Genomic DNA, 8,868 nt, shown 5'->3' on the forward strand with positions numbered 1-8,868 from the left:
GGCAGTACTGTACTGTACTCATCTTACATTAGTTAGTGAGTACTCCAACAGTACTTACTGTAGTTTCTCTCCATCTTCTCTCCATTTTAACTGAAACTTTAATTTAAACTTTAAAATTAACTAAAGCTTTACTTCAAAACTGTAATTATTATGTTGTAGTTTATGTAGTTTCAATATTATTTTGGAGTAGTGGTTGCAAAATTTGGAGTAGCAAACATATCCAGTATTTGGAGTACCTGAATAATCAGATTCGGAGTTTCTGATTTGCAGTTGGATTAGCTTGGAGCAGTAGGAGTGGTTGCTTTGCTCTTCTCTTCTCAAATAGAAAAAAGTGAATTCAAGATTTGGAGAAGTGTAGGATTTGGAGTAGTGTAGATCTTCTCTTCTCTTTTCAGTTAATTTAAATTAACTCAAACCTTTCAGTTTCTTTAATTAAATTAACTGAAACCTTTTTCTATTAATTAAACTAACTTAAATCTTTTTCTGTTAATTAAACTAATTAAATGAAGCCTTTTGTTGTTTAGTGGTGTAATTTAGTGTATAGTGCTCTTCTCTTCAGTACTTGGCAGTAGGAGTTGTTCTTGGAGTAGGAGTATAGTGTAGGACAGCACTAGTATTACCCAGTGGCAATTCTAGTAGAAATAGTTCTTGGATCTCTTCATTAATAAAGCATTGGAGTACTCCTGGACATTAGTACTCCATGGAGTTACTTAGTCCAATAGCTTAATCCAGTTACTTACTCTCTTCTTTTCTCTTCTCTTATCTGGAAATTAACTGTAAATTAAACCTTTTTAGTTAATTAAACTTAAATTAAACCTTTTTAGTTAATTAAACTTAAATTAAACCTTTTTTTAGTTAATTAAACTTAAATTAAACCTTTTTGTTAATCTTTCCCTAATAATAATAAAGTACGGATTGACTCCGTGGGTTCACCGACACAATACGCTTCTTCCCGTGAATTTACGCTTTCAGTTTGAATTTAAAATATATATCCAAGGTGGTTTTAATCTATCTGAGCCACTTTCATCCGTAAGTAAACAAAAGCTTCGTCTGTTTGTTCCCTGCCGTATATAATGTGTATTAGGCCTACCCTACGCTCTTTTGGGCCTCAGCCAAGGCCAGCCTAGCACTCTTCCAATCCCAAAAACACCAACACGTTCAAGCTGCACATACGCAACTTCACCAAGGCCCAAAAGTGGCCTGCTAATCAGCCTTTTTATTTTAATTTACTATTAAAAGGATAGTCCCACATCGCTTTGTAACAATGAATCCCATCAGTTTAAATATGTGAGAAAGTTGCCTAGGAACAAGCCTTCTTGGGAATTAAATAATTGGAGGATGAGGTATGGATCTGCTGAAAAACAAAAAGAGAGGGGTGAGCTCAGGCAATGAGCAGCAAGACGAAGGATGACGACAAAAGATGGATGAAGGCGATGGCATGGCCGAATGTGACCTGGCTTCACACTCATGGAGCAGCCGCCCTAATTGCCGGCTCGTTGGGGGTCAGCCCGCGATGCTCCCGTCTAGCCTCTGAACGCATTGTGGGAGTTTGTACATTTTTTAACGGCTTACCGATCGACACTAACCATGTGTTCGTTTTTCATGCCAAAGTCACATGTAAGAAGGCCTCATGTCCCTCTATTGAAATCTAAGCTCAACCATAACCGTACATGCCGAAGTCACATGTAAGAAGGCCTCAAAGTTCCTTTACTGAAATCTAAGCTCATTCACAAGTTCCCGTACAAAATAGTCCAATACTCTCTCCATGAACCAATATCCCAGTTCGTACATTTTTTGAACGGCTTATCGATCGACACTAACCATATGCCTGTTTTCCATGCCGAAGTCACATGTAAGAAGGCCTCAACACTCTCTACTGAAATCTAAGCTCAATCACAAGTTCATGTACAAAATAGTCCATTACTCTCTCCATGAACCAATATCGCAGTTCATACTTTTTTGAATGGCTTAGCGATTGACACTAACCATGTGCTCGTTTTTCATGCCGAAGTCACATGTAAGAAGGTGTCAAGTCCCTCTACTGAAATCTAAGCTCAATCACAAGTTCCCGCACACGCCAAAGTGATATGTAAGAAGGCCTCAAGTCTCTCTACTGAAATCTAAACTCAATCACAAGTTCTCATACATGACATTGTCGGGCAACCAAGCTCATTGGCTTGGAATTGAAAGACATTAATAGTTGGACCACACGGCCATCGTCGATGATGGTGGCGTACATAGGTGGCGACATGAATGGTTTGCTTGGCGCATATGAAGGTTTTAATCTCCCGTTGCAACGCACGTGTTCTTTTTCTAGTTAAACTTAAATTAAACATCTTTTGCTAATTAAATCTAAATTAATCCTCTCCTCTTCTATTTCACTCCTTTCCTCTCCTAGCCCTTTCCTCCTAAGCAAAAAAAGAGAATTCACTCCACACAAGTCGATGCAAACATACAGAGTAAAAATGATTATACAAATGGAGTAGAAAAATCCACTCCACACAAGCCTTTGCAAACATACTCAAATATGGATTATAATCATACTCCACACAAATAATCACAAGGATGCAACAAGCATACTACACAAGCCTCATCTCAGGTCCCTTGACAACAAGCATCTCGGGTCTCATGACAACAAGCATCTCAGGTCTCTTGACAACAAGCATCTCAGGTCTCTTGGCAACAAGCATCTCAGGTCTCTTGACAACAAGCATCTCAGGTATCATGACAACAAGCATCACAGGTCTCTTGACAGCAAGCATCTCACGTCTCTTGGCAACAAGCATCTCAGGTCTCTTGGCAACAAGCATCTCAGGTCTCTTGGCAACAAGCATCCTCAGGTCTCTTGATAACAAGCATCTCAGGTCGCTTGGCAACAAGCATCTCAGGTCTCTTGACAACAAGCATCCTCAGGTCTCTTGACAACAAGCATCCTTAGGTCTCTTGACAACAAGCATCCTCAGGTCTCTTGGCAACAAGCATCTCAGGTCTCTTGACAACAAGCATCCTATGGTCTCTTGACAACAAGCATCTTCGGTCTCTTGACAATAAGCATCTTAGGCCTCTTCCATTACCAAACCCTCTCCATTAGCCCTAAGTTGTGTAGGGCATTTGCATAAATCTCTTGAGGGCATGATAGTCTTGGAGGTAGCCGCCCAAGATCCTCAAGCCTTTCCTTGTTAACATGTGGTGTTTTATACCCATTACCCCCTGCATGGTTTAGGATCTCAATCATGCATGTTTCCAGAGTTAGGAAAATTCTGTTGAGCTTGTAAACCTCAAAGCCTTCAAATTCCTCCAAAATACCATCAATAAGGTCTTATAGTGTTTTAGGACTCAGACAATCTGTCAGGGATTGCAGCGAGTTGAAAAACCCAAGGTCAAGCACATTCAAATCAGGATTGTTGGCAGGTTGTTGTATTATTCTGATGTCAACTCTAGTTTTTACAATAGCTGCTAGAAATTTTGGGTCATTTGGCAAGATATGGGGCTTAGCGTTATCCTGCTGAATGTAGATGGTCTGTCCAGCATCACTTTCAGGCCAAACTGCTTGTATCGCTCGCAAGACCTTCTCTATCAAGAACTCCCTCATCACTTTTCTGTCGACCTTTATTGACTTTGTCTCTATTGTACCTCTGGGCCTGTTATCACTTCTCCTTTGAGCAGGAACTTCTTTCACGAATGGCCAGATGCCAATTTTCCCAGAGAAGGTCACGTTTCCTTCACGGTCCCACCTTCGCCTAGCAACGGCCGTTAAGAACATCACCTTGCCAATGCAGTTGCCATGTATAGGCCTCGTAGGATCCTCCTCCCCATCCAGCAGATAGTAGGTCTTATTTTTCTTCGTCATATTGAACCATTTCTCATCGATGTGCATGACATTATGCATTGTCTTGAATTTAGGCCTTGAAGTTTCTATCATTGTCTCATCAAGCATTGACATACAAAATTACATCCTAGCCTTCTTATTCTTTTCCTTTTGAGCTGGCTTCACACAGTTTGTGTGCCTCTTTATCAAATTCAGCTTGAACTTTCTATGCAGTGTGGTAGGGCTACATCCCATTTGCCAAGCTAGAGATCTGATAGTGGAACTCTTGTTTAGTGGGATGGTATGGATTTGCTCTAAATTGATGTTCTTTGGCTTTATTCCAGAGTTTCCTTTTCTCTGATCAGAAACATCCACCTCTAAACCTTTTGAAATTTGCTCCATCGCCTTCTGCCAAACTCTCTGTATACTTCTCACTTCTACCTTAAAAAATTGTGCACGGTCTTTCTTATCATTTCTTTTGAATCTGCCACCTCTGCTCATGCACACTGAATGCAGTGCCACATAAGCATCATACTTTTACTCATCAGTGCGGGTTTTCTTTTTTCTAACTCCTTGCTCAACAACTGCAACAAGAAACCAAACAATGAAAAAATATTAGTCCATGCTCAAATGATCAAATGAAAAACAACAAGAAATGATCAAATGATGAAATGCTCAAATGCTTAAATGATAAATTGATCAAGATCACATGATAAATTGATCAAATGATAAATGAGCTATTGTTCATTTTCAGAAACTAGTTACTGTTCATTTTCAGAAACTTGCTAAATGAGCTACTCTTACTGTTCATTTTCAGAAACTAGACTATTCAGTTTGATCTAAACTTGATCATATTTTTCATTGATTATTCAGTTTGATCACTACTTGATCATATTTTTCCTGGAGTATGATCTAAACTTGATAATGCAAAGTGATCACTACTTGATCATATTTTTCCTGGAGTATTCAGTTTGATCTAAAGTTGCTAAATCAACTGTTCATTTTCAGAAACTGGAATACTATTACTATTGTTGTTACTATTGTTGTTTCAGTTAACTTGGAGTAGTTCACTAGTGTTCCATGATCTAACTTGGAGTATAACACTTGCAGATGAGTATTAACACTTGCAGAGTACCAAATGAATTTGTTAATACCAAACTTTGTTGGTAAACATTGTTAATACCAAATGAATTTTTTAACTGCTCAACACTTGCTCACTACTCCATTCTAGGGGTACAATGAACTATTGATTGTTCATGGCAGGAGTACTGGAGCTCACCAACTGCATCTTGACCGGGATCAATGCCCTCTTCTTCTTCCATGTTCATATCATCTTGGAGTATGTCTTCTTCGGCTGGAGTGCAATTGAGATCAAAATCCATGCCTTAGCCCTGACTATGTTTATTTCCTTTTTCAGCTACTGCCTGTAGGGGTGGACTAATGAGCATCTCGGCTTGTTAAGCTCATACTCATTAAGCTCGTGCTCGTTAAGGCTCGGCTCGTTAAGCTTGTTAAGATTAACGAGCAGAAAACCCTGCTCGGCTCGGCTCGTTGGAAGCTCATTAAGCTCGTGAGCGCTCGTTAACAGATTATAATGTGTTACGATATATATGATGAGTGTGTAGGTGCGGTTTCCAAGACAAAATATGGTGACTATAAAAAGAAATGCAGTAGTTTTTTGCCTCATATGTCGATTAGATTGAATATATGGGCTGAGGTGCTACAAAATTTTGTCACGTAAGATAAAAATATGTATTGTGTTGTTATTAACGAGCTAAACGAGCTAATTGTGAAACTCGTTAGCTCGCTCATTAAGCTCGTTAAGCTTAACGAGCTGAAATCAACGATTGGCTTTGTTCATTAAGAAGCGAGCTACGAGCTTAACAAGCCGAACTATCAAGCGCTCATTAAGCTCATGAGTTACGAGCTTTTGGTCCAGCCCTAGCTGCCTGTTGTGTAGTTGGTTCAATGGAACCTGGAGCTGCACCTGCTGGACCTGGAGCCTGTTCAGATACTGCCACAATATAAGTTCATGCAACATCAAGCACTGTAGTACTCCAACATCATGCAATTCTACTACTGTCGTGAAAAGGATGTTGCATGATGTTGTAAAAGTGATTCTGCCCCTTTAGTACTTCATCATGCAATTGTACTCCAACATCATGTTATTCTGTTAATGACACTCCAACATCATGCAACTGTTTCAGTAGTACTGCACTTTTACTCTAGTGTAGCACTGATTTTTGGAATGCTCCAACATCATGCAACATCATGCTCTAGTACTGATTTTTTTCATGCTAAATTTTGTTGCTATAGCCCTCAATACTAATTTTGTCATGCTAAATTTTGTTGCTACAACCCTCAACACCATGCAATTGAATTGCCCATTTTTGAACTTGTTGAACGACCAGGACCTGAAGCCGGCGGCTATCTGCAGTACCTGGAGGTGGATCTGGCGAGGCCCTGTGAGGAAGACGGCAATCTGCAGCAGGGCGCTGTCCTTGGGACGATGAGGTGGGGTTCTGCTGGCCCAGGACGACAAGAGGGATTTGCTGGCCCAGGAAGACGGGGAGGATGGGAGGGGATCCGCTGGGCGAGATGGGAGGGGATGGAGGTGGGGGATCCAGAGGTGGGGCGATGGAGGTGGAGGATCCAGAGGTGGGGGCGATGGAGGCGGGCGGATCTGGAAGACGGCCTGGGTGAAGGTCGAAGAGAGAACTAAAATTGAAGGGTAACCTGGCCATTTTGCTACTTTTTCACCTGGTCGGGAAAAACCCCCAGCGTCATGTATTTCAGAATGGAGGGAGTATGAACTTAATACTCTAGATGCAGGCAGGAGTCGGTCGATGTGTGGAGTAATAGTAGTAGATGCGGGCAGGAGTCAGTCTACTTGATACGGACGTGATGCCTATATTCATCTTCACTGCTTTAGATATCATCATAATTATGCGCTTTTCTATCAATTGCTTGGCACTAATTTGTTCACCCATTGTAATATGTTCTATCTTGAGAGAAGCCTCTAGTGAAACCTATGGCCCCTGGGTCTATTTTCCATCATATAAGTTTCCAATCTACAATTTTACTTTCCTATTTATTTTCTTTGCAATCTTTTACTTTCCGTTCCATAAACTAAAAATACCAAAAATATTACTTTACCGTTTATCCATCTCTATCAGATCTCACTTTGCAAATAACCGTGAAGGGATTGACAACCCCTTATCGTGTTGGGTGCAAGTTGGTGTTTGTTTGTGCAGGTATTCGGTGACTTGCGGGTTGTCTCCTACTGGATTGATACCTTGTTGTCAAAACTTAGGGAAATACTTACTCTAATTTGTTGCATCACCCTTTCCTCTTCAAGGGAAAAACCAATGCAAGCTCAAGAAGTACTAGGAAGAATTTCTGGCGCCGTTGCTGGGGAGATCTACGCCAAGTCAAGACGTACCAAGTACCCATCGTAAACTCTCATATCTCACATTACATTATTTGCCATTCGCCTCTCGTTTTCCTCTCCCCCACTTCTAAAACAATTTTCTAAAAGATTTGCATTTTCTTCACCCCTCTTCCGTCCACCTTCTCTATGTGCTTTTTGTGTGCTCATGTGTTTAAACATCCGATTAGCTCTTATGGCTAGTACTCCCATTATCGTGAGCACTCCTGATAATGAAGTCCTCAATTTCAAACAAAGGGGAGGAGAAAATTTGAAAGATGCTTGGTATAGAATTTGCAATGCTCAAAATAGATCAACTCGAAAGCAATCTACTGTTGTTCTTCTTTGCAATTTTTATGTAGGCGTTACTCCTTGGAATAGATATGTTCTAGATACCATTACTAGAGGTAATTTCTTTGGGAGCCATACTTTTGATTCTTATAATGCTATGATAGATTTGCTAGGTCCCCCACCTCTTTTGGTTAATGGTACAGTTTTAACTTTGGAGCATGTGATGCAAAGACTTGATATTATTGAGAATAAAATTTCTACCGTCGAGTTGATTGAAAATTTGGATAAGAAAATTCATACTCAGATTACTCAATATGGATCTAAAGTGGGAGTTACCTTAAAAAATTGAAGGAAAAAGGAACCAATAGTTAATGAAAAGATAGATCAAGGTTCTACTAGAATTGGCAAACTAGAAGATATTATTACCAACTTAGGTTCCGTTTTTTCTTCCGTTAAAACTAATCAAAATCTTCCTCCTACTAAGATTGCCTGGTTTACTTATGTTCCTAAGAATAACGGTGAATCTTCTAGTAAAGACAATGAAGATCTCAAAGTGATAAGTATTCACCCTAATTTTCTCGATATTATTAAGGAACTTATCATCGCGAATGAATTTCTTGATTTCTTTCCTAGGAGTTTAATCATTGATAAAACCAAAGAATCTCCTAAGAATCATGAGTGCATAATTAAAGAATTGCATGCCAAAGATGACAATATCTAGATCTATTTGTGTTTTATGCCTAGCTAAGGGTGTTAAACAATAGCGCTTGTTGGGAGGCAACCCAATTTTATTTTTTATTTTTTCTTTTTAGGTTCTGTTTTGCAGTAAATAATTCATCTAACCTATGGTTAGATGTGATTTTGTGATTTAATTAGTGTTTGTGCTAAGTAAGACCTTTGGGATAGCTTACGGTGATAGTTAATTTGATCTTGCTGAAAAACAGAAACTTTTGCGCTCAGGAAATTAATTTTGATTTTTAGCAGGAGCGCGATAAAATACTAAATGCTTAGGTCGTCCTATTTTTCAGAATTTTTGGAGTTACAGAAGCATTTGAAATCTCTAGATTGCTACAGACTGTTCTATTTTTGACAGATTCCGTATTCTTTGTGTTGTTTTCTTATTTTGATGAATCTATGGCTAGTATCGGGGGGTATGAACCATGGAAAAGTTGGAATACAGTAGATATTACACCAATATAAATAATGAATGAGTTCACAACAGTACCAAAAGTGGTGATTTATTTTCTTATACTAAGGGAGCTTACGAGATTTTCTGTTGAGTTTTATGTTGTGAAGTTTTCAAGTTTTGGGTAAGGATTTGATGGACTATGGAATAAGGAGT

General features: G+C 39.3%; 1 pseudogene; it reads right to left on the bottom strand.

The window, feature by feature from the left end:
- Positions 1–2,579: 2,579 nt before the first annotated feature.
- Positions 2,580–6,552, bottom strand: LOC147975965 (uncharacterized; annotated as a pseudogene).
- Positions 6,553–8,868: the final 2,316 nt, after the last annotated feature.

The sequence above is a fragment of the Triticum urartu genome, chromosome 4A, assembly GCF_056163025.1.
Source record: "Triticum urartu cultivar PI428250 chromosome 4A, HENAU_Tu73, whole genome shotgun sequence".
Taxonomy (NCBI): domain Eukaryota; kingdom Viridiplantae; phylum Streptophyta; class Magnoliopsida; order Poales; family Poaceae; genus Triticum; species Triticum urartu.